The following is a 26,486-nucleotide window of genomic DNA, read 5'->3' as shown; positions in this document are numbered from 1 at the left end:
TCTATATCATCTATATCATCCATATCTATATCTATATCTATATCTATATCTATATCTATATCTATATCTATATCTATTGATATCTTTCTAATCTATATCTATCTATATAATCTATATCATCTATATATATCTATCTATATCATCTATATCTAAATCGAATCTATATCTATACCTATATATCATCTCTGTATCTATATATCATCTATATAATCTATATCCTCTATATCTGTATCTACATCTATTTCTATTTCTATTTCTATTTCTATTTCTATTTCTATTTCTATTTCTATTTCTATTTCTATTTCTATTTCTATTTCTATTTATTTCTATTTCTATTTCTATTTCTATGCTATCTCTATCTCTAAATCTCTATCTCTATCTATCTATCTATCTATCTATCTATCTATCTATCTATCTATCTATCTATCTAATATCTATCTCTATCTCTATCTATCTATATCTCTTTCAATGCACTCAATATTTCTCCTTTCTCTCCTGACCAGGAGCAGTTTGCTGGGAGTGCCTTCCCACATGGACTCAGTGATTCCACCAGGTTCTTTCTTGGGCTTCAAATTCACAATTTTTAGGAGTTGCACTCCATGTTCAGTGCGAGATAAAATCCAGCTTTGCTGGAGTTGAGGAGCTTCAGCCCAAACTTGAGAAAATTTTTTCTTCTGCAACATTTTTGGTTGTGTTTTTTTTTTTAAACTGGCACAACAACCCAGTTAGTAAATAGATTTTAATTAATATCCAATTTTTAAAATGTATTTGCATGCCTGTTGAGGCCTTGTGCATTATTAAAAATAATTTATTGAATATTAGACTCCTCCAGAACACTGCTCAGTGCTGTGTGGCCTTGGCAAGGGGTGGAACTGGCCTGGCTCTCCTGCTCCTCAGCACCTGAGGATGATTTTAGCCCTGTGTGAGAAAACCTGAAATGCAGTTCACCCCAGCATACACAGCATGGAAATCTGCACCTTTTTAGCCAGGAAAAATCCATCCCAGGGAGTTGTATGTCACACAAAGTTTGCAGAGCAGGGAGTCTGAAGAACTCCCTGCAGCTCCCAAACTCTGCAACTTCTGCCTTTTGCAGGCCACGCTTTCCCTCTGCTAACTCAAGTCCTAACCTGCATTAACTGTTTAAACCCAATTTTGCTTGCAGTTAAAATCGAATATGACTGTTAGTCCAGAAAATATGGCCTATTTCCTTTTACTAGTTAGCTTTTAAAGGTGTTTTACAATTCAAATGAGCCATGCAATTAAAGGTGACATTGCCAGAACTGGACAGACTAAAATTAGACATTCCTGCTGTGTGCTAGAGCCTGGCCCACGTTTAGATCATGCTGTCTTTGGGCTGTACCTGTCTGCTCCAATCTTGTGAGTCAACAGGACACTGAAATGTTCCAGAGGCCTGGTGTGTTGTTCTATTCCTTCTGTCTTCCAGGATTACCTGATCCTTTAGGGCTCCAAGCACACTCATAACAATATTTCAGCTTTATTTTTTTATTAATGATGGTTTTTGCACTGCCTTGACCACCACAAACCCATAATTAGGAATAAATCCCTGAATTCTGCATCCCAGAGCAGGCAGCAGGGTCTGTGTGTGCTTCTGAGCTGCTCCAAGCACACTCACACACACTCATAACAATATTTTAGTTTAATTTATTTTTAATGATGGTTTTTGCACTGCCTTGATCACCACAAACCTGTCATTAGGAACAAACCCTGCCTCAAATTCTTGAATTGTGCACCCCAGAGTGGGTAGCAAGGTCTGTGTGTGTTTCTGAGCTGCTCCAAGCACACTCACACACACTCATAACAATATTTCAGCTTTATTTATTATTTTATGATGGTTTTTGCACTGCCTTGACCACCACAAACCCATAATTAGGAATAAATCCCTGAATTCTGCATCCCAGAGCAGGCAGCAGGGTGTGAATGTGCCTCTGAGCTGCTGAACAAGGGCTGAGGGGGCTGCCAGGCACAGGGACTGTCACTCCCTCCTGCTTTGATCTGTAGTAACCTCAGAGTAACCCCTGAGTTACAAGGGTGTTGAAGGAAGGCTCTCTTTCCACTGTCTGGCAGCAGCAATGCCCAGAATCCCTGACATCCCACCTTCTAAAAACCCCAGGGCATTAATTAAGATGTAATTACATCATCTCTGGGATGTGATTATCATTAGCAATTAGCCCTGTGCAGGATTCTGTCCCCACAGTTTGGGGACAACAGTGTGAGGAGTCCTGAGCTGTGCAGTGAATTCCAAAGGCAGAAATGAGGGATATCCCCAGAAAATTCCTGTTCTGCTCTGAGCAGATGTGGAAATGTCTCCTCATTCCAGGCTCGGCTCCCAGGGTTTCACAATGGAATTCACAATTTCCCTGAAATCTGTGGATCTGTGTCACTGTCATATTTTCTGGGAAAAATCTCTTCACCAGGATTTCTTCTCCTGGCAAGCTGAGAAGCCTCAGAGAGGAAGGAAAACAATAATTATCTGATTGCTTCCCCTGTGTTTGCTGCTTTGGAATGTGGCTGGACATTGTTTACCAACAGGTGCATGTTTGAATTGGTTTCATGTGAATTGTTTTTAATTAATGACTAATCAACATCAGCTGTGTCGGACTCTGAGGAGTCAGTCAGGAGTTTTCATAATCTCTTAACAAGAATGCTTGTTAAGCCTCCTGTCTGTATCCTTTATTTCTCTAGTATAATTCTATTTCTAATATATTTCTGTTAGGAAAATTAATCCACAAACATCAGAGGTTTATGTCCAAAAAGGAGACAGAGGTGTCCCTTTTTGCTTTATTCCAATAAAGGGAGAGGCCATGGGGCATTCCCCTGGGGTCTCTCCAATTTTTGGAGGATGCAGCCTCCTTTTTATCTCAATATCCCAGCTGTAATATTTACAGCTCCAGAGGGATGTGTGCCCACCTCAAAGGCAGAAATAGAAAGGATATTCAAAATATTTGGGAAAAAAAGGTGAAAAAACCATGAAAACGACCAACATAAAGTGTATTTTAAGTTCCCCAGTACAGCTCACTGGCAAGACAAGATTATATCTCACCAAACACAATATTGTTTGTGTAGCACGTTTAAGGGCTTTTACAATGTGCTGTTGAACTTGTGTGTTATAAAATAGCACATAAATATGCTAAAAACTTCTTGTATTGCCTCTCTGCCTTTCCCCATGTCTCACTGCGGTGCTGAAATGAGGCCCTGGGAGCAAGCACCTGATCCAGCATCAAGGAATCTCTAAAATTATCTAAAAAAAATCAGTTTTTACAGCACCAACTACAAGATGCAGCTCCTTGCAGAGAAAGAGAAGTTTGGGACACTTGGAAAATCCAAATCCATCCCCTGTTCATTTTCTGCAGTGAACGAGGGATATGTGCAGTTTGGAGCAGTTACAAAAATAAAAGAAACTGAAATGCAGGTGCCTAAGGATGGAGAAAATTTAAAACTGGGATTGTGTCCTGAGGGATGGGGTCAATTCTCCACTTCTGGAGCTTCCCTGGTACCTTTTGATGAGCCAAAATCTCCCTGAGATCTCCCCCCACTCAAGTACAAATGTATTCCCCCACTCTATAAATCCCCCCTGTCAGGAAACAAAGTAGTTTTTAAACTTTAAAGAGCAGAGTAATGGAAATGAAATACAAAAGGAATGAGAGAAAAAAAAATGAGTAAAATGTCTTTTTATTTTGGTATTCTGCAGCAAAAAGTGTGTGCACTAAATAATAAATAAGCCATGCAATGTTTTTACAGCTTCTTTCGTATGCGTGAATATTTAAAACATGCAAAAATGTGGAATAGGCATTTACTGGGGACAAAAGCAGAGAACTGATTTTATGTACAGAGAGCAAGATGGGAAAACCAGAGAAATGCATGTTTAATGGCTTGCTGCTCACAGAAGGGAGATATTTCCAAGTGTGAACATATTTGTAGACAAACCAATCTGACAAGTCTGTTGGGGGATGATGGATTACAGCAGAATTGGCCTCAGAAGCAGAATTTTGTCGTGTGGGTGCTCGTGGTGTAAACAGTGCCTGGGGCTGGCAGCAGGGCTGGGAGCTGGGGCTGGGCTGGCACCTGAGAGCTCCTGGGTTTGCTCAGAGGATCCAAGGATGCTTTTCAGCCCTTTGGTGGATTTATTTGGGTTATTCATGTCCTGGAGTTTGGGGATCCAGGAGGAGACTGAGACAGGGACAGCTCTGATCCCTGCTCTGGGATAGGGACACCCCCAGGGCACCCCTGGAGCTGGGCCAGGGGGGTTCAGGTTGGATTTTGGGAAAGGTTCATCCCCAGAGGGTGCTGGGCACTGCCCAGGAATGGGCACAGAGGCTGCCAGAGCTGCAGGAGCTGTCAGGGGTGCCCAGGGTGGGATTTGGGGGTGATCAATGATCCTGAGGGGCCCAGGAGTTGTCAGGGCTGCCCAGGGTGGGATTTTGGGGTGTGTGTGCAGGACCAACAATCCTGAGGGTCCCTTCCAGCTCAGGACCTTCTGTGATTCTAAATTTGAAGCCTGTAACTGTTCCCCCTTAGACTGATGATTGAAGAGAAGCTGGGGGAGCCCTGGTGCAGTGCCAGCCTCTCTCAGGGCCTCTTTTTTATGTTCAGCCTCTCTGCCTGCTCAGGAACATAAAATGCCCTCATCATCCCCCTCAGAGATGACAGGAACCCCCTCAGGTCCTGTATAGCTGCTGTGAGAGCCCCGATGAAGGAGAAATGATGAAGAGGATTCCATCAATATCAGAAGGCTAATTAATTACTTTATTAGGCTTGTATTATTCTATACATCCAAATCTGAATCTGCCAAGCACTCAACTCTGCACACAACTCTGAATCTGGTGACTGTCACCCTCAGTCCCCACACACACATGCCAAGCCCTTGTAGGCCAAGGAAACAAAACTCCATCACTGTGGGTGAACAATCTCCATATTGCATTCTGCTTTTGCACAAACACAGGCACAGCAAATGAGATAAGAATATTCTTGGGACGAATTGTACCTTGCTTTTCTCTGTGAAGAGAAATGTGGGGCTACACATGTGGCCCTGATAGGCCAAGGAACCAAAACTCCATCACTTTGGGCAAACAATCTCCATAGAGATTCTGCTTTTGCACAACACAGGCACAGCAAATGAGATAAGAATTGTTTTTCCTTTCTCTGAGGTTCAGAGAACGTGAAACCCAGAAATTTCTTGGGAAGAGCTGGGCCTTGCTTTTCTCAGTGAAGAGAAATGTGGGGCTACACACTTGGCCATGATAGGCCAAGGAAACAGAACTCCGTCATTTTGGCTGAACAATCTCCATATTGCATTCTACTTTTGCACAAACACAGCACAGCAAATAATAACTGTTTTTCCTTTCTCTGAGGTTCAGAGAATGTGAATCCCAGAATTGTGCCTTGCTTTTCTCTGTGAGGAGAAATGTGGGGCTGCAGTCCGAGGTGAGGAACAGAACCTGGCCCCAGCCCCCAGAGCCCCAAGCCAGGGGGTGCAAACCCAGCCCTGCAGAGCTTTTTTGGGGTCTCTGAGCTCTGGGTACCACCTCAGCCTCCTGCCCATCCCTGGCAGTGCCCAAGGCCAGGCTAGACAGGACATGGAGCAGCCTGGCACAGTGGAAGACGTCCCTGCCATGGTGGCACTGAGTGATCTTTAAGTCCCTTCCAACCCGACCCAATCCCAAATCTGGGATTCTGGGATGCTGTGCTGAGCTTCCCAGGAGGGAGCAGTGACAGGGAGTTTGTCAGGGGCTTTCTCCAGCACCACTTGGCTCTCCTTTGTGCTGGGAAGTGGCTGAAACCAGAGAAGGAGCAGCCTGTTGCCCTGACTGGCAGGGGCTCCCTGCTCCCTGCCTTATGGTTTAATGCTTCTTTAACTGGATTTTTTTTTTTTCCTCCTGACTTTTGATTTCTTTCTGCCAACTTTATATTTTAATGCATGTTTTTATGGAAATATTTATGGTGCACATGTTGCATATAAAACACTATCATAAAGCTTTTTTGCTTCAGTCCTGTTGAAATAAATGATGTTATTATTATAATAATTTCATAGAGTTATATCTGTTCTGTAATGAAAAAGACCTGTGGCTGCTTGAGCCATCAACCCAGGCAGTTTTTACAGCTTTCTGTAGCTGCAGTGACCTCATGGAGCTGCTGAAGCTTTTAAAATACTCCATTTCCCAGCAGAAGTGGGCACACAAAGCAGAAGGAGCAGATAGAAGCATGAAAATCACACTACACACAATGTTATATTTGATGGATTTTGGAATTGCACCACCAAAAATGGAGTTGTGTCCTTCAGAAATGAGGTGCCAAGGATGCTGCCCTGGTGGGATGGGTGAATGTGTTCATCTCATGGTGAGGAATGGACTTGGGGGCTTGTAAAGGGCTTTTTCCTCCATTAAACACTTAAATTACAGAGTTCTTGTCCACCTTCAGCTCAGAAATCTTTGGGTTTCTCAAACCCAAAGCAGCCTTTGGGTTTCTCATCAAGCACAGACCCAAACCCAGGTTTCAAGGGAGCCAAAGTAGAAAAAACAGCATTAAATTTGTGCCCATCTGCTTGGGTAAGTTCATCTGTGTGTGCACACTCACCAGCCTTAATGACAAATTTGGAAAGGGCTAAAGCAAACAGCTGCAAAGTACTCAGGGTTTGCAGGAGATTTTAAAAATTAATACTTAAACATGAAAATGCTTTATAGAAGAAAGGAACCTTTTAGTAACTTCTTCATCCTAGGAAGAAAAAGTATAATGAATAATTCAGCCTTGTGCTGAGGAAACTGATTTGCTGAACACATGGAATAAATCTGGGGGTGAACTGGTCCAGATCACCTGAATTAAAGAGTTTGGAGCAAAAATGATGAGAGTAAAGAATGAGGGTCTCTGGAATATTGTTGTGAGTGGTGTTTGTTATCACTGATGTTATTTAGGATCAGGGTGGCACAGGATGTTGCTAATTGTGGGAAAGCAAAGTTTTTAACATTTCTCAAGAGATGGGGCAGGAGGGAGCATCACCCATGGGCTGGCAGCTCTGAGGTGGTGGGACATGGTCAGACAGGCAGGTTCACATCAACATTCAGTTAAAAAAATAAACAAAAATCACCAGAACAGCCCCAGAATTCAGCAGCTTTTGGGACTCTGTCCCTATTAGCCTAAAGAATTTTCCACAGGATTATTTAATCTTTGTGGAGAGCACAGTCAGGCGGCCCTGGAGAAGAGGATGGATTCTTTATTATTTATTATTTATTATTTCTGTCACAGTTCAGAGTCAGAAATTCTCCTCTCAGAACCTGCTGCAGCCTTCCCCACCAAAGCCAAGTGTGAGCTGCAGCCCCATGAAAAGTGGAGATTAAATCCTCTGCCAGGAGAGCTTTGCTGCTGCTTTGCCATAGGACAGGGCCCCAATTTGTTCTCTTCAGAAAGAAATGCCTCAGTTATCCCAGGATAACCCCAAGACACGAGCCAGGAGTGAGTCTCTGTTTCACTGAGCAGATAATACTGTGAATGAAATAAAATTTAATTCAATAAATTATTGCGGAATCAATCAGGGGCGTTTTGGAAGCAGCTGCACCTGCAGAAACAGCTCCTTGTTAGATCTTCAAACCAGGAGTGGAGTTCAATGGCTGAGGGGAAAACTTGAAAGCAGGGAGGGCAGCAGGGTCTCTCCAGCAGGTCAAGGTCATCCTTGGGCAGGATCAAAGGGCAGGAGGTGGGGGAGTTACAGGGAGAACAAAGAGCAGGGCAGGAGATGGAACCCCAGTTCAAATGTTGAGGGGATGGGTGGACTGAAAGCTGTTTTGGTTTGGTCTGAGGTTCCACATGAAGTGTTTTATATACTCACAGCATTGAATCTGATTTAGTCTCTAATTTTCATAAATGTCACACTCTGGACATTTATTATTGTTGCCCTCAGGTACCGGAAGTGCCAGAAGTCAAATTCCCATTTTGAGGAGATGAGTCCATGTGTTCCTCCAACCTTCTGGAGCTTCCTTCTCTCCTCTGAGTGACCCAAACTGGGTGAAACCACCTCAGGGAGGACCTTTGTCCCTGGCTAAAGCAGCTCCAGCTTGGTTTTTCTGGGATTTCTGTGGTACCTGCTGAAGGCCCACACTCAAATCCATCACCTCCTTTTCGACTTTTCTTGTGGAGCTTTCCTTGTGGAGCTTTCCTTGTGGAGCTTTTCTTGTGGAGCTTTCCATGTGGAGCTTTCCTTGTGGAGCTTTCCTTGTGGAGCTTTCCTTGTGGAGCTTTTCTTGTGGAGCTTTTCTTGTGGAGCTCCTCATGGCTGGGGCGAGGGGGAATTTCCAGCAGAAAGAACCAGTGTTTCCTCACTTGTCAACGAACCCCAGGCACAAATTCACTTGCTGCCCTCAGAGCAACCCTGGCAAGGCTGTGTGGTCCATTTGGAAGGCCAACCCCATCCCTGGATGCTGCGGGGGCACAGACTGAGCCCCTTTTCTGCCATGCCATAAAAGAGAGCGGGGTTTTGCGTAGTGAGCTTTGGAATGAGCCCCTCGCAGCAACAGGCCCCATAAAATTTTTATAACCCATCTTTTATAAGGTAGAATGAGTTGGTCAAAAGGAGTTTTTTCATGTGTGTGTGTGTGCACATGGATCAGACTCATGCACAGGTCAAAGAAAGCTGGACCACAGACTCAGTGGATGTGGAAATATCACCCAAAGGTGTGGATGAGAGGTAAAAACTCTTGGGAATGGCACAGCACTGCTTGGAGAGGCATCAGGAGTGTCCAAAGCCACACTGGACAGGGCGTGGAGCACCCTGGGCTAGTGGAAGGTGTCCTGCCCATGGTTGGGTTGGTCTCTAAAGCCTTTGTGACCCCAAAAATTCCATGGTTCTAAGGAATGGCAGCACCTGGCTCCTGCTCAGGTGAACACCAGGTGAGGCAAAACCCTCAAGCCAGGCTCTGTAAAACCCTGACATTTCAAACAAATTTAGAATTTTAAAGACTGACAGGCTCAGCCTCCCAGGCTGGGAACATCTCCATCCTCCTCCATCCAGAGGTGGCCACAATCCTGCTGTGCCCCCAGGCACAAACTCTTTGCACTTTGATTTGTGCTAAAGGTGTGAAAACCCCTTCTGACACCACAGACAGGAGTGGAAGAATTCCATAAAATTGTTCTCAGTGCCACAATTGTAGACAAGAGAGAATTTTCTCCCAATATTTGGCAGAAAAAAACAAAAAAAAGCCCCCCAGACATCACTCTGCAACAATAATTTAGACATGGGCAGGATTTGAGGAGTTGTAAGGAATATTACCTGCCATAAAGTTCGAATGGTGTTGAATTTAAAAAAAAAATGCCTGATGTAAAATCATACTGTCAGGAACAATTAGGCATGGTGCATAAAAAACCTCTTAGAGAGATTACACTTCCCAGATTGTTTTACAGGAAAACTTTGTGTTAATGTTACGCTTTGAATGCCTTTTGCCATGAAACATTTAAGGAACAACAGTTTATAGTCTCTGATCTTTATGGTTTGGAAGAATGAACACTCTCCTCATGTTAGGCCAAATTGATGTTTTAAATTCAGGAGAAACCCCATCATGGCATAAAAAAAGGAGAGAATGTCCTGAGAAGAAAGTGGTCAAATCATTTCAAGATGTTATGGGTTTAAGGGTTTTTTTCAGCTTTTTTTCCTATGGAAAAATTTTCATGGTCCTGGGCATATGGTCAAAAAACACAGAAGTGAGATATTTTTAGACAGGCACATTTGGGATAAAATTACCCACTCTGGAGTGCTCAGGGACAACCTGGTGGCACTGGGGATGGCAGGGGAATGTCCCTCCTTTGCAGGGATGCTGCTCCAGCACTGTGGTCTGGCTGAGGAGCACTGAGGACAGGCTGGGAGCTTTCTCCTCCTCCTGCATCATGGCAGGCCCTGTCTCCTCCGTGTCCATGTGCATCCCCACATGGGCCAGGCTCAGGGAGAACCTCTGCCCACCCCAGCCCAGAGCTGAGCAGGGTTTGCCTGGCAGGGCTGAGCACAAACACAGCCTGCCATGAGTATGGCAGGGAAAGGGGCTGAGGCAGGGGCTGGGAAAGGGGTGTCCAGGCAGCTGAGGGACACTCCTGTCCCCTCACACTAGGGAAAGCTGCAGGAAAAGCCTTTGCAATGACTGACCCTGCCAGGACATGGCTGGTGCATCCCCTGGGCTCCAGCACCTCCTGTGCAGTGCTGGTGCTGTCCTGGGCCTGGTCCTGCCCTGATTCTGGTCCTGTCCTGGGTCTGATCCTGTCCTGCCCTGGGCCTGGTCCTGCCGTGATTCTTGTTCTGGTCCTGCCCTGAGTCTGATCCCTGATCCTTCCCTGGGTCTGGTCCTGCCCTGATCCTGGTCCTGCCCTGGATCTGATCCTGGTCCTGCCCTGGATTTGGTCCTGGTTCTGTCCTGGGTTTGGTCCTGATCCTGCCCTGGTCCTGGTCCTGGTCCTGGTCCTGATCCTGGTCCTGCCCTGGGTCTGATCCTGCCCTGGATCTGATACTGGTCCTGCCCTGGTCCTGTCCTAGGCCTGATCCTGGTCCTGTCCTGAGTCTGTTCCTGGTCCTGTCTTGGATCTGATCCTGGTCCTGTCCTGGGTCTGATCCTGGTCCTGTCTTGGATCTGATCCTGGTCCTGTCCTGGGTCTGGTCCTGGTCCTGGTCCTGTCTTGGATCTGATCCTGGTCCTGTCTTGGATCTGATCCTGCTCCTGCCCTGGGTCTGGTCCTGCTCCTGCCCTGGGTCTGGTCCTGCTCCTGCCCTGGGTCTGGTCGTAATCCATCCCTGGGTTTGGTCCTAATCCATCCCTGGGTCTGGTCCTGCCTTGGTCCTAGTCCTGCCCTGGGTCTGGTGTTGCCCTGGATCTGATCCTGGTCCTGTCCTAGGCCTAGGTCTGGCCCTGCCCTGGGCCTGCTCCTGCTCCCTCTCTGTTCTTGCTCCATCTCTGTGCCTGTCCCATCTCTGTTCCTGCCCCGGGTGAGCTCCTGCAGCTCACACTGTCTGCAGGGACTCACGTCCAGCCCTCCCAGCCCTGTCCTGCAGTTCTTTCCCAGCCCTGTCAGCACCCTCACCCAAGGCATCCCTGGCAGCTCGGGCTGGATTCCGTTTGGCCTCACGCATCATCACCAGCCTTGCCAGTCCATTCAGGCCCGGGGTGATGATGTGTGAGGCAGAAAAAGCCCAGCCTGGCCTTCAGGTGCTGGGCACAGCCACCACAGGGGCAGGGCAATGCTTCTTCCTTGGTCCCTGTGAGCCAGGCTGACCTGGGGACCCTCGAGGCTGCAGCAGCTCCTGGGCTCAGCAGGGTGAAGATCCCCCTGTGGGGATTTTGCTTTGGTTTTCTTCTCTTTGAGGGGTGCCTTGATGGGCACATGAGTATTTTTAGGAGTGGCCTGGCATCAGATTAATAAATACATCCTGAGCTGGACTGTTCTGTGTGGGATTTTCTGTTCCCACCACCCCATATTAGGAGATGCAGATCCAAAATAACTGCAAATACCCACAGCCCTGCAAATAACCCACTGGAAACTCTGCAGAGCAGGGGGCAGAGCCAGGCAGGAGCATCCAGAATGCTCAAATATCATATTCCATACAGTTTGTGGCAGGAATGGAAAAGCAAACCATGGAAGGTTCTGGAGTATGTGCAGGTAAACACTCAGTGTGCAGAATTCCACGTGTCTGGAGTCATGGGCTGTTTGCTTGAACTGGCATGGGAAAGGTTTTTTAGGATGGTGACCAAACAACCTCAGGCTTTGGGTTTGAAGGTGATTGAGCTGGATTTTGGTTCCTGAAAGTTTCCAAGGGTTGATGGCACCACATGGAATCCCAACCCAACAGATCCTGATGAGCAAAATGAGGAAAACCAGGGAGATCCCCCTGAGAATCCAGGAATTTCCCCTCTGCAGCTTTAGGTTTGCACCCAGCAGGGAAACAAGACCGGGAAGGAAGGTGTGGATCCATGAGGAGGGTGAAAGTTTAAGTAAAATTCTCATTTCTTCTCATTTCAGGTGGGATTTAGAGCATTCACACTGCTCAGAAATGCCAGGATGGGACCCAGAGCTGATGGATACCAACAATTTCCAGCACCTCCAAGGACATCTGGATTTTTTTATTGATCTTGATGGTGTGGGATGAGCTGTAGAGCTGCACACCTGGAAAATCAACCCTGAACCCTCCTGTAAATTCTCCTGTCTGCTCCTTTCCCATCAGTTTATTTCTAGAACCTCAAAAATCTCATCCCAAAAGGCTCCAGCAAACGGATGGGCTGCTCTGGAAACCAAAGCACCTCAGCTGTCCTGGTGTGTTGTGTGAATTTGTGGGCTCCTGGTAGAGATGTAAGAGCTGGAACATAGGTTTAGAGCAGGACTTTGAGCAAATGGGGTGGTAAAAAGAGAGATTCTCCACCCTGGGCTGTGTTTGGGGAGAAAACAGGGCTGGCGGAGTGGCCAAGAAGTGCAGAGAGTTGAATTATTTTTCTAACACCTTTTCTGACCACCTCTGCTGATTCTGGTGATTTATTTGTTTATTTTCAGGTTTAAAGGACTTCTCTTTTTCCAGCCAGAAGAGCAGAGAGCTGTCAGCGGGACTGGTACCCCCAGCAGTCCAACAGCTCAGTCTGGCTGTGGGAGAGGAGCAAGGAGGGATTTAAACTGAAAATAGGGGGAAATCTGGGCTAATTCATCCCAAATCGTCATGGGACAACATTTCAGCACTGTCTGTGCTGCCAGGCAGCATGTGCTTGGTTCTTCCTCTACCAAATGTGCTCCCCAAGCTTCTCTGAGTGCCACAGGTCCTTTTTGGGCACTGGGAGAGTTGCCTTGCTCTCCATTGGAAGGCAGAGCCAAGCAATAATCCCATTTTCCAGCCATTTTTGTACCAGCAGAGTTTGTGTGTCGTGTCTGACCTCCTGTAACAAGGTTAAACCACAAGGATCCCCTGGAGAAGTCGCCATTCATCTTTTATATGTGAAGATTTTCGAGTATAGAGAGGGGATAAACCTAATATGGTGTTTAATGGGAAAAAATTATGACACCAATAACACATCTGTGTCTGTAATTTCACAGGTTTTCTCTCTGTATATTTATATATGTATATATGTATAATTTAATATCAGCCTCAGGGTTGTGGTCTCACATGTCATCAGCTTGCAGGAAACTGGATCCTTGGCCTAAGTATCAGATGAGTTGCTAATGTTTGGAAAAAAAGCAAAAAACATGCTTTAGGTCTCTGTTTTATGGCTGGTATTGAAGTAAGAATTTGTGATTGTAACCTGAGTGCTCGCCTGGCCAACATGTTTTCATTATTGTCTGGATAATTGAAAGTCCAGGCAGATTTGGATGCTGGGGAGACACTGCACAAGAAGGTCTTGGAGCTCCCAAGTGTTGAGGTGGCTCAAATTGAGGATGAATATATGAATATATTTCAGTATTTAATGTAAGGTTTGAATGTTTGCTTTATTCTGCAGACGTGGCTGATTAACTTGTGCTTAATTCATTCCCAGTTCTGGTTCTGCAGCACTCCCAGGCTGTCACCCACAGCTCTGCTCTCCTGAGCTGCACTTTGGCTTCTCAGGATTAATTTTGCTGCAGTTCAGGGTAAATAATCCATGGAAATGTTATTCCATTGTTGTGGAAGGAATTGTGCCAAGGGAAGGGAGATTCCCTCTTGTGGGAGCAAAACCTTTCTGATTTTTGGAGATGCACCTGTGGAAAGAAGCTGCTGAAAACCAAGCCTGGAAAACCAAGTTTAGACATTTCTGTCCACATCCCAGAAACTCTTGAGGAGTCTCTGTTCGATTTTGTTTGTTATTGCAAAAAATGGGTTATCCTGGTCCAGTTCATGGCTAAAAAAGCCCCAGAACATCAATTTGTGGGCAGGAATTGCAATTTATTGAGAATTCCCACAGCTGGCAGGGCAGGGATGGGGATTTTACCCCAAAGGAGGTGCTGTGTGTCACTGAGACAAGATGACAGGGGCACCTCTGTGCCACAATCCAGGCCCATTCCTGTTCCCTGGGTAAACACGGCGTTCAAACCCTCAGGATTTATGGACCCAGAGCTTTCTCCACCACGTCCACCCCAGAGCTGACACACACGCACACCAAAAGGCAAACGAGTTTTGCGCGGTAATCCTTATTAACTGGGCAGAACTGGGAAATGAAACCCAGCAAAAAAACCTTTGGGTGGCTTTGGAAAACACCTTGGGACTCGTGTGCCAGCTTTCTGGATCCTTTAATTGGATGCACGTGTCTGTGCTGACAGAAACGGGGGCCCGGGCCCTCATTAATCTTCACACAGCAGAGGCAAGGGGTGCAGAGTGGAGCAGCCCTGCCTGGTGCTCTCCAATTTGGGGGAAAAGCCTTTGAACAAGTGAGGGAAAAGCCAAGCCCATCCTGAGCTCTGCAAGGAATTAATTATTCACCTGGGCTCTCCCCCATCCCAGCTCCCAAACCCATAAATCCCCTGAGCAGCAGACATCCACCAGCTTCTCCTCTGAATCAGGGCCTTTATGAACATCTCAACTTGCTGGGGGAAGATTCATGGCCTGGGCTGCCTTTAAGTATTTTTGTTATGAATAGGAACCCTTAAACATTTCCTTCTCATTTAATTTATCATTTTTTTTTTTCGGGCTTTCAACACCGTGTACGAGTTAGAAATAATGGGAGGCAAAGTCTGTCCCTGAGAAAAGGGACTTAAAATAATAAAGTGTGCCCTGGGAAGGAGAGGGGTGAGGGGAATAAATTGCCCATTAGCAGCAGGGACCAGTGTCCCCAAATATTGACTTTATTCCATGATGGAGCGTGTTGGACATGAAGTTTCTACTTAATTTTGGAATATCCTGTAGGATGATGATACCCAGCTCAGCCATTCCTCTATTCAAGCTCATTTTTAATAATTAATAATCAAAATCTTGTGATTTACTTACACTTGCACCAATGAGGTTGAGTTTTTTTGTTGTGTGTTTGGTGATCTTTAATTTTGTTTGGGTTTTTGTGTGTTTTGTTTGTCTCTCTGAGGTTTTTGTTATGGTTTTGTTTTGTTTGTTTTCATTTTTTAGGGTTTTTTCGCCTCGCAGACTGACAAAGTTCAGGCTGTGGTTTGAATTAGGGGCTCAAACAAACCAAAAGGAAACAGTGACTTCCTCCCACTCAGGTATCCCAACAATAAACCTGAGGAGATTTCACTTGGAAATGGATTGTGGATTTACCAATACTTTTACTGAGTCCCTTTTACAGCTTGCCATGTCATTTAACATCCCAACAGAGCACAAAACCTAAAGCTAATAATATATTTAAAGCTTAAAACTGAGCCCTGTTTAGACTGAAAACTTTGTTTATGGCGTCCTGGATGAACCAAAAAATGGCAAAATCAGAGAAAATTGCAGATAAAAGTTAAAAATTTTGTACAGAAATCCCTTGGAGCGTTCAGTGAGGAAGATCCGTGCCTGAAATGCAAATTTTGCCCTGCTCTTGGGTGAGTGAAATAACAGCCTGCTTTTCTCAGCCGCTGAAAGCCCCTTTCTATTTGGTAATTTGGTTCTTTGCCTTTTCAAAGGGAAATTTCATCCACCTGATTTTTTTCCTGGGTTCTGTTTACAGGTGACAGATGGATTTACAAATGTGCAACTCGTCACCAGGGCCACAGTGACCCTGCCCTTAGCAGTGCTGCATGCAAGGTGTGTTTGGGGGGAAAATGGGCATTTTTGGGATTTTCAGGAGAAAAAATATGGTATTTTTGGGAATTTCAGGAGAAAAACAGGCATTTTTGGGAATTTCAGGAGGAAAAATGGGCATTTTTGAGAGTTTCAGGAGAAAAATGGGATTTCTGGAGAGTTTCAGGAGAAAAGTGGGTGTCTGAGGGGAATTTTATTGGAAAAACAGGCATTTTTGAGAATTTCATGAGGAAAATCAGCATTTTGGGGGAGTTTCATGAGAAAAATTGTCGTTTTGAGGAATTTCAGGAGGAAAATGAGAATTTGGGGGATTTTAGTGAGAAAAATCAGCATTTTGGGGGAGTTGCGGCAGAAAAATGGGCATTTTTTTGTGGATTTTGGGAGAAAATGGGAATTTTCAGGAATTTCATGAGAAAAATGAGCATTTTTTGAATTTCAGGAGGAAAATGGGCATTTTGGAGAGTTTCAGAAGAAAAAAATGGGCATTTTGGTGGAATTTGGAGAAAAATTGGAATTTTGGGGAATTTCAGGAGAAAAACGAGCATTCTGGAGAGTTTCAGAAGAAAAAAAAATGGCATTTTGGTGGATTTAGGGAGAAAAATGGGTGGTTTGGAGGAATTTCAGGAGAAAAACAGACATTTTTCTCATTTATCCCAATTGTGCTTTTTTTTAAAGTCAGTGCCAGCCCTCAGGAGCCTTTAGGGGAAGCAGCTCTCAGCTTGGTGCTGAGTTCACCTTCCCACCTGGTACCTGCATGCTCTGGCACCTCTTCCAAGCCAAATTTTAGGAATAAAACACCTGGAGAAAACGAGAACTCCAAACTCATCACCCCTCAGGGCTTCTCTGCTTCCCACTGATTGAGGAGAATATTTTTTTTTTTTTTTCCCCTGTTCCAATCCAGGCTGAAGACAGCCTGTGTGGTTTCTTCTAATCTGCTCCTGGAACTGCCACCAGCACGTTGGATAGCTGGGATTTGGAATGTTAACCACAGAATCAGCCTGAGGAATTTATAATTCACCTCAGCCATGGTGGGATTTGGTACAAGAAGATCATTATTACCTCGAGATGGCCTTCAGGTCATTAATTTAAATTAGAAATGCCTTCAAACAGGATATTGTGCTCCTTCCATAGGATTTAAAGCTTAAATAAGCTCCAGAAATCCTTGCTGCCAGATAATTCTGTTGGCAAATGTGGATCACCACTTCCTGACAGTGCCTGTGGTTGCTGAAAGTGGCATTAGAGACGTTCTTAATTGTGTTAATTATTATTGTTGCCTTTAAAGGACTGAAGCCTCACACAAGATAATCACTTGTCACTGTTCTTTGGGGGTTTGGCACTGGAGGGGAGGTGGTTTCTTGCATAACTGGATTCAGGCTAAAATAACTGTGACCTTGTAAATGAGGTGGATGTTTCCTAGGGCAGACAACTCTTGGAGCAGGGGAGGCTGTGGGAGGGAGGTGTAGCTGGAAAGGGAATTTTTAACAACAGGACACAGCACTGGGAAGTGGGAAAGGCTGAAGGAAGGACTGGGAGGGAGCTGGATGTGATGGGTGAATGGAGATCCAAAAATGATTTAAATATCTGAGGGTGCAGAGATGCTCCAGGGCAATGAAAGGGTTGGAGTGGAGGCAGCCTGGAGAGGCAGGGCTTTGGAACGTTCTGGGGATGGAAATATTGGAAGTCATCTGCCAAACTGAGCTGGTCAGTTTGGAAATCATCTGCCAAACTGAATTGAGCAGTTTGGAAATAAATTGCCAAACTCAACTGATCAGGTTGGAAATGAACTGCCAAACTGAACTGATCCATTTGGAAATCAGCTGCCAAACTGAACTGATCAGGTTGGAAATCAATTGCCAAACTGAAGTGATTAGGTTGGAAATCAATTGCCAAACTGAACTGATCAGGTTGGAAATCAATTGCCAAACTGAAGTGATTAGGTTGGAAATCATCTCCCAAACTGATCTGATCCATTTGGAAATCATCTCCCAAACTGAACTGATCAGGTTGGAAATCAATTGCCAAACTGAAGTGATTAGGTTGGAAATCATCTCCCAAACTGATCTGATCCATTTGGAAATCATCTCCCAAACTGAACTGATCAGGTTGGAAATCAATTGCCAAACTAAACACCAGCCAGCCTGGAGGGCAGAGCCTGCAATTCCTGCTCCTTGCTTGCTGTGGATGTGCCACAAGCAGAGCTCAGTGCCTTGGCCTCTGCTCCATCCTCAATGCCACAACAATCTGATTTTTAAAAAAGCTCCCCCCAAAACTTAGCACTAAGCTGTGCTGCCAGGCTCGGCAGGAAAAACTCAGCAACATTTAAATTAACAGCTCTGCCAGCTACAAACTTTGCTCTCCTCGTGGTTTCAGTCAACTCCTCCACCTTTGATTCTGATTTCCTTCCCAGTCTGAATTCCCCTGTTCAGAATGGGGATTACCTCACCTCCAGGCTTTCTGTGTGCCCCAGATTTCCAGCGAGGGGCTGAGCTGTCAGTGCTGCAGCATCCAACCTGCTGATTGCAAACGTACCTGAGGAGGTGTTTGCAGTGAGTGTTGGGTGATCACAGCACACACAGAGCCCAGATCCTCCCAGGCCTGGGGCAGCAACCTTCATTCCTGCAGGCTGCAGCCTTTCCTTCTTGTTTCAATGATGATTTTGAGTTTTCCTCAAAAGGCATTTTGTCGTTGGTCCTTCTTGGAAAGCTCAGAGTGGATGCTTGCTGCTGGTTATGGATAATACAAAATTATTATTACAAGACAAAATTGGTTTTTTTCCCCTCTTTTTAACCACCCAGAGCTGTGCCATTCCTCGCTCTGTCTTCCCATTTCTTGCTAACTGAGGGAAGGAAAGCTCCCTGGCAGTTTGCCACACTGAAACCCCCCAGCCCTGATTTATTATCACCAAAACCAGCTGCAGATGTCGGCCAGGCCAGGGCTCTGCTGCCAATTAGGGCGGCTCATGCAGAGATTCCTGCTCTGTTTGCCTGGCACTGCTGATGGGGAGTTCCAGGAGGAAAAAAATTGGGCATTTTTGGGGAGTTTCAGGAGAAAAACGGGCAATTTTTGGGAATTTAATAAGAAAAATGGGCATTTTTTTTGGGGGGGGGGAAGTTTTAGGAGAAAAACAGTAATTTTGGGGAATTTCAAGATGAAAATAGGTGTTTTGGAAGATTTCAGGAGAAAATGGGCATTTTTGGGGGAGTTTCAGGAGAAAATAGGAATTTTTGGGAATTTCAGCAGAAAAATGGGTCTTTTTGGGGAATTTCAGGAGAAAAATAGGAATTTTGGGGGGTTTCAGGAAAAAATGGGCATTTTTGGGAATTTCAGGAGAAAAATGGGTATTTTGGGGGGAGTTTCAGGAGAAAAGTGGGTATTTTGGGTAAATGTCAGGAGAAAAACGGGCATTTTGGGGGAATTTCAGGGGAAAATGGGCATTGTTGGGAATTTCAAGAGAAAAAAGGGCATTTTGGGGAATTTCAGAACAACAGTGGGTGTTTAGGGGGAATTTAATGAGAAAAACAGGCATTTTGGGAAGTTTCAGGAGAAAAAGGGAAATGGGTTTCACCTGACCAGGTAGGGACTGAAGCAGTGTGGGACAAAATTTCAGGGATTTCAGCCCATTTTTTGTTTTTTTTGCTGTGCTAATGAACCCGAAAATTCCACACTGAAACTCTTCCCCAGCCTGTGTGGTTTGGGGGGTTTGAAATTTGTCTGGGGTTCACTGGAAGTTTGTCTGAACTTTGGTGTATTGGGAAGAAACTTTGAGTTTTCAGCAGCCTCCAAACCTCAGCTCAGCCCCTCTGCCTGGGCGGGTTTGGTTTCTGAAACCATTTGGGGAATGTGATAGAAAATGATTTTCGGGGAATTTTTGGATGAAAACAGCAGCACTGACAACTGTGGAGACAGGAGAGGAAGAGATTCAAACATTTCCAGCGTTGTAAAGCACAGCCAGCCTCAGGTTTGATATTTCCTCCTGCTGTTAATCCATTATTTAAATCAAATTGGTCACAAATCTAGATAATCTCATTCAAAATTAGGGTGATATCAAACATGATTCCTTGAATCCCTTTAAACTGCTTCTAATACATTTTTAGTCCTTGATCTTTGTGGCAATTTCAGCAATAATTTCCCAATATTGCATTTTCAGTGCTCCACGTGACCTGTTCCATCCACAAGGCTGCTCTAAGAATTACAAACATGATGAATATCACCAGCTTGGATTTTCAACACGCTGTGCAGCATTGGAACTGCAGTTTGACCAAGTTCAATACAGCTGAGGTCTGTGGGAATTAAAATGGGGTGGAATTATCTGAGTGCAGAGTGAAATAAATTTGTGAAATTGTGGGAGAGGAAAATCTGAGAGAGTTTCATTCATTGGTCTCATTTGAACTTGTGATTGTAGGATGCTCCTATGGATTGTGGCCCTTAGTAAGAAGCCTAAATAATTTATTTTTCTTTAAGTCAGTGTTTTTTAATGTTGCCTAAAACCCTTGAAATTCAGCAAAAAAAAATCTGCAACTTATTAATTCTCACAGACCTCCTTAACACAGGGTTTATATTTATGCTGTGTCCAGAGGTTTTCTAAAAATAAATAAATAGTTCAGGAAAACTTAAAGCTGCCTTTTCCCAAACATTTACCCCTTCCATGGTGTGTCTGTGTCCATCTTTTTATGCTTCCTATAATTTTTAAGGTCAATAGGAAATAAATAAAATCTCAGGCTGTGGGAAATGGATTTGTAGAGAATTCTCCAAGCCTGACAGAAAGCTCACACAGCGTGTGCATCTGTATGCAAATTTTGAAATAAGAAATGCTGATTTAGAAATGCCATGGAATGGGACAGATATTTCTGAGAGAGAAATGGAACTAGAGACAAGTTTCAAAGGATGGTTTTGTAATAAAGACTGGGTACTTTGGAGAAATAGAACTGTGAAAGATGCATTGTAGGAGGGGCAAAACTACCACGAGGGGTAATTTTAGATTATTAACTTTAGGACATTTACAGCATGCTTGATAGGCCAAGAAACACTTATAATCTATTGTAATTAGGAAATAGTTGGCTTCTGATTGTGATGGTGTGAATTATAACATCTGTGTTGTCTCATGAGACAATGAGACTGAAAATGGAATAAAAGAGAGAGAGTCAGTCTCTTCAATGAGACTGAAAATGGAATAAAAGTTTTTTGCCCCATCTCTGGGTCAGAAAAGGACCTAATCCAACAGTTTATAACCTGTGTATTTCCAGCTCTGGATATTGGATTTAAAAGCAGCTCTCAGGGAGCTCCTCGGGTATCAAGTGCTGAGTGCTCCACATGGAAGGAATTCCTTGTACACACAGGAGATCAGAGCCTATTAGCCACCAATATTAGATTAAATGAGACTAAACACTACAGAGGGTGATTTTTCCCTTCTCCCAGAGGTTTATTATTGCCCTAATGCAAAGCACTGCTTTGCTGGAGAGACTTTGCTGTGTTTAGTCTTTCCCCAGCTCGGGATGCTCCGAGGGGATCCCGGAATTTCAGGCCTTATCTCCAGAGCAATCTGATGCACGGCCCCAGCAGAACTGAGGGGTGAAACCCTAGAGCTGGGCTTTGCTCTGACTTAATAGCAACATAAAAGACTTGATTTTCCCCTTTAAGGACTGAGATGGATTTCACCATGAAGATGTGGTGTTGTGTTACCAGAACGCACCGAAAGGATTTTTTTGCAAGCAAAGCCCCCCAATAAAGTTCTACAGCTCCTGTTGGCATTGAGGAATTGGGGTGATGCTTGAGAAGGGCCAAAAACCTAAAACAGCCGCCTAAAAAGCAGGAAAAGGAGTTTGGGTAGTGCTGAAGCTTCCCTGGCAATGACACTTGGCTGAGCTCTCTGGGCATCCACAGTGCTGTGTGTGCTCAGTGTGTGGGATGAGGCTCTGCAAGGAGGAGGTTTTTGTTTTGTCTCTGCTTTGTCTGTTTGGGAAACTGGAAATTGGTTCCTTCCAGCAGGAATTGCTGCTTGCCAAGGGCACACATTCCCTGGGATCTGAATGTTGTTTGGCTTGTGGCAGAGCTGGTGAATGCTGAGTGTCTTTCTTCATTTTTCACTTTCTCTGAAGAAAAGCGCCATGAAAATTTTCTGTTGGGTCTCCTGAGGGAGTTAAGTGATGCTTGGCCAGGTGAGTTCTACTTAAATCTCAGGGATCCACAGGGAAACAACAAAATTGACACAAATTATGTCCAGTTTTCTTCTGCCCAAACCCAAATCTACTCTTTCCTCCAGGCTCTGGAGATCTCTGCACTGCAGGATTCCAGTGGATCCTAAATTCCCTCCAGTGGGGGAATCTGAGCAAAACAAATCCCACATTCTGCTCAGAATTTTTTTTTTTGCCACCCAAACGTGAAACAAAAATGTTGCCAAAACCACACTGAATCCAAATGCTTCACAGAGCTCAGTCAGATTTTCCTGAATTTTTATTTCAGAAGGAAAAAATAAAAGCTGCAGCAGATAAAATAAATCCTGGTCATGATGTTATCAAGTGTTACTCTGGATTTTCAGGGATTTCTCCTAAAATTTTTCTGTAGAATGAACATAACACCGTTAGAAATTTGAAACTGGAGTGAAGTTTGGATGTAATGGAATATTTCCATCTGCTCAGGTTTTAAATGACCAAATTGATTTTGGAATTTTGCTCTTGCCTAAAAACCCATGAAATTTAAAAATCCTAGAATTCTTTATGAATTGAAACCCCCTTTTCTGCACAGACCTGATTTTCCCTTCCTGTGAGGTGGTACAGAAATCTTTGAGTAGTTCAGTGAGTATTTTACACCTGGTACCTGCTCACCTGTGGTGGGGATGAATTCCTACCAAGAATTTTTTGTCAGGTCCAAAGAACTCACCTGCAAAGGAAGGAATGATCCTGAATCTTCCAAATCCCAATGAACAGCCTCAGCCACAACATTAATATTTATTTTGGTGGCGTTTGGAAGGGTTTTATTGTAATTAATAATGACCTGAGCAGAGCAGCAGCAGCTGCACTTGTGTTTGGTGGAACCAATGATAATATTTTCTGATTTAAGAAGCCTTCATAGGTGATTTCAACCTCAGGCCTTAAATAAAAAGGAACCTGCAGAAGAATTTTTCAGCCTACAGATCCACAGCAAGATACGATGAATATAAGAGGTGCAACTACTCCAGGTTGTTAATCTGTGTGTTATTCTGCTATTGACATGAATTTGGGATAGAACTTCAGAGTCTGAGTACAAAAAAAACCATATTTTAGATTAAAATGGAGCAAACCTTGTGCCCTGATGAAGTGGGGAGTGAAATCCCTTTGGGAAAAGAGGAGCCAGCAAAGGTTGGTGGGCCTGGTGTGGCTGGAACATCTCATCAATGTTCTAGCTTTAATTGAGTTATTTCACTTTTAATAACGTCTGGAGACAGGGAACCCAAGCCATGGGCAAAGTCTCACCTGCTTTGTGAGAAATCCTCCATTTATATCCTGATGGGCATGTTTGGGTTAAAATTTGTAGAGTTTGGATGATTCTCTGTGGTATTTGTGCTCCTCAGCCAAAACAGGAGGAATTTTGCAGCCTACAGATCCACAAGAAGATAAGATTAATATAAGAGGTGTAGCAACTCCAGATTGTCACCCTGTGTATTATTCTGCTCCTGATTATTAATTATTATTATATAATAATTATAATATATTTATTATATTAATTATTATTAATTTGGTGTACAACTTCAGAATCTGAGTACAAAAAACCATGTTTTAGATCAACAGGGAGCAAGCCATGTCCCCTGATGGAGTGGGGAGTGAAATCCCTTTGGGAAAAGGGGTTTTTGTTCCTGACAAAAGAGGAGCCAGCAAAGAAAGGTTGGTGGGCCTGGTGTGGCTGGAACATCTCATCAATGCTCTGGCTTTAATTGAGTTCTTTCACTGCTCATACACTTTTAATAACATCTGGAGACAGGGAACCCAAGGCCGTGGCTTCTGTTTCTGATAGATTCCTTTGCACTGAGATTTAATGGATTAGCCAAAATGATGTGAAAAAATGGATCTCTGATTTATGACCTGCAATTTTTCGCTTACTGCAGCATTTTTTTCCCCCCTCAATCAGTGTTTTCCACCCTGTTAAAGCCTTGTGTGAATAAGTGCTATGTTGTGTTTCTGGATTTGCCCCGAGGGCTCATCAGACGACCCTTTGCCTACAGTCCCCACCAGGCCATTTAAACAGGAAGTTTAATTTTATAGTATTAAAAAAGAGAAAACGGTACTTAATTATCTGGCTGTGAAACAGCAGTACTCTTTCTTAATTTTAGTAGCTAATAAAATGCTGTTCCTGCAGTTAACTACTTCTGGTCCAAATGCACTACAATTTTGGCTATTTGAATAGAATATTTTATGAACTGTTATATATTGCACTACAGTTTTTAAACTCTGCTATGACATATTTCTCTCAAGATTTATTAGCATTTTTTATTTAAAACAATATATTAAAGAGAGGAGAAAGAGTAATCTTAGCTAAAATTCAAATATTAGAAAAACATAACATAGACCAAATCTTTTCATTTAACTTCTCCCCCTCCTCCTCCACCTTCTCCTCTCCCACCGTTGCTATAAAAAAGTTTTTTGGAACAACAACCCACACCTGCATCATTAATTCAATATGTCTTCCAACATGACTCAAATCAGAGTATCAGTTTCAGGGGCCATTTGCTACTTAAATGACTTTATGAAAACAGAACAATGAGCTGCCCCTATGCAGCCCTGACTCCAACTCTGGCTAAAATAAACCTCGACATCTTTTATATCCCCGTGCATTTCTTTCTTTCCCAACAGTTTTCTCTCTGCTCGCCCTCCCCTGAAGCAAACAGGCTCATTAAGTGCCAGGTCTGTTGTGTGCAACTGTCTTTAAAAACTCGTTAATGCCTCGAGCTGGGGCAGGGTGTCTACAGTGCCCAAGCCCATCTGGAAGTCTGCTAAATTAAAAATTATTTGGGGTAAAAGCCTTTTGTCTCAGCCCAGGCTCTGAGGGAAGAGGCTCCTTGCTCATATTGACAATATTGGGGTTTTTTCCCCCATTTGAAGGTGCAGATAGCAGGAGCTGGGTTGGTCCCATCATTGCAATGGGTTGAGGGTGAGCACTGGGAGGATTTTTTTTCCTCAAGTTTTGGGTGAGAGAGAAGCTGTCTTACAAAACTGGGGCTCATCAAATACCTCAGCTTGTGATGGGGAGGTTTTGATGAGATATTAGGAAAAAAGTCTACACAGAAAGGGCACACAAAGCCCTTCAGGGGTTACACCCAAAAATGGACCACACGTCACAGGTTTTTATATTTTTATAAGTTTGGTCCATTTTCATATTGGGATTCAATCTTCCAATTACAGCTTCAGGTAATGAAGGAATTTACCCCAAGTTTGCTCACCCCAAACTCATTTTTGTTTAAGATTTTTGGGTCCTGAGTCAGTGAGGTTTCCTTGATTGCCAGGCCTGGAGAGGAATTGTTGTATCTGCCCAAAATGGGGAAGCAGCAGCTCCCACTGTCCATGGAGTTTAGAGTTCTACACTAAAGAACTGCAGGGTTACAAATACATGAAAAACAGGAAAAGATCAAATCCTGAGGCATCAGGATGATCCTTCCAGCTCAAGAGATTCTAAGTGTCCAAAAAGGATGTGACGCTTGGGGACATTGTTTAATGGTGAACATCTATAGCATGGTGTGGCTAAAGTTGATAGGCCAAAAAAACATTTATAGTGTATTGTAATTAGGAAATAGCTAACTTCTGATCGTGATGGAGTGAATTATAACACCTGTATTGTCTCCCCTTCATATGGGACTGAAAATGGAATAAAAGTTTAAACACCTCTCATCTCTGGGTCAGAAAAAGGCTCAGTCCAACAGGCCCACACCATTCCTTCCAAGGAAATGATCTTTGTTTGCAGAAGGGATCAAAGCCCAGCGAGCATCTGCTGAGCCTTGGCTGTCACTTAGCGATGGAGGACACACAACTCCTGCTGCTCCCCCTCATGGAACAGCAGTCAGGTGAAAACCTTGCCATCAATTATGTGAGGAATAATAATAATAATAATAATAATAATAATAATAATAATAATAATAATAATAATAATAATAATAATAATAATAATAATAATAATAATAATAATAATAATAATAACAACAACAACAACATAATACTATATCTAATATATTAGATAGATATCTATTATAAAGTATTATTATTATTATTATTAAAGTATAAATCAAATAGTCTAAATAAAATAAAGTATAAATAAAATAAAGTATAAATAAAAAGTATTCTTATAAATAATAAAGTATAAATAAATAAAATAAGAAAGTGTACTTAATATAGTGTAAATAAAAGTATAAAAGTATCTATATTAGAGTATACTTAATAAAATAGAAACAAAATTATATTAATATTAATACTAACACTAATACTAATACTAACACTAATACTAACACTAATACTAATACTAATACTAATACTAATACTAATACTAATACTATTTTGTGTCATTCTATATATTATTATTACATACTGTATCTAATATATTATATATATTAGCTATCTATTATATAGTTATTATTATTAAAGTATAAATAAAATAATATAAATAAAATAAAGTATAAATAAAAAGTATTATGAATAATAAAGTATAAATACATAAAGTAATAAAGTCTACTTAATATGGTATAAATAAAAGTATAAAAGTATATATATTAAAGTATACTTTAAAAAGTATAAATAAAAAGTATACTACTACTACTACTATTTTGTAAAATTCTATATATTATAATTACATACTATATCTAATA

The sequence above is a fragment of the Melospiza georgiana genome, chromosome 22 (assembly GCF_028018845.1).
Source record: "Melospiza georgiana isolate bMelGeo1 chromosome 22, bMelGeo1.pri, whole genome shotgun sequence".
NCBI classification, from domain to species: Eukaryota; Metazoa; Chordata; class Aves; order Passeriformes; family Passerellidae; genus Melospiza; species Melospiza georgiana.
This window is presented reverse-complemented; position numbering follows the sequence as displayed.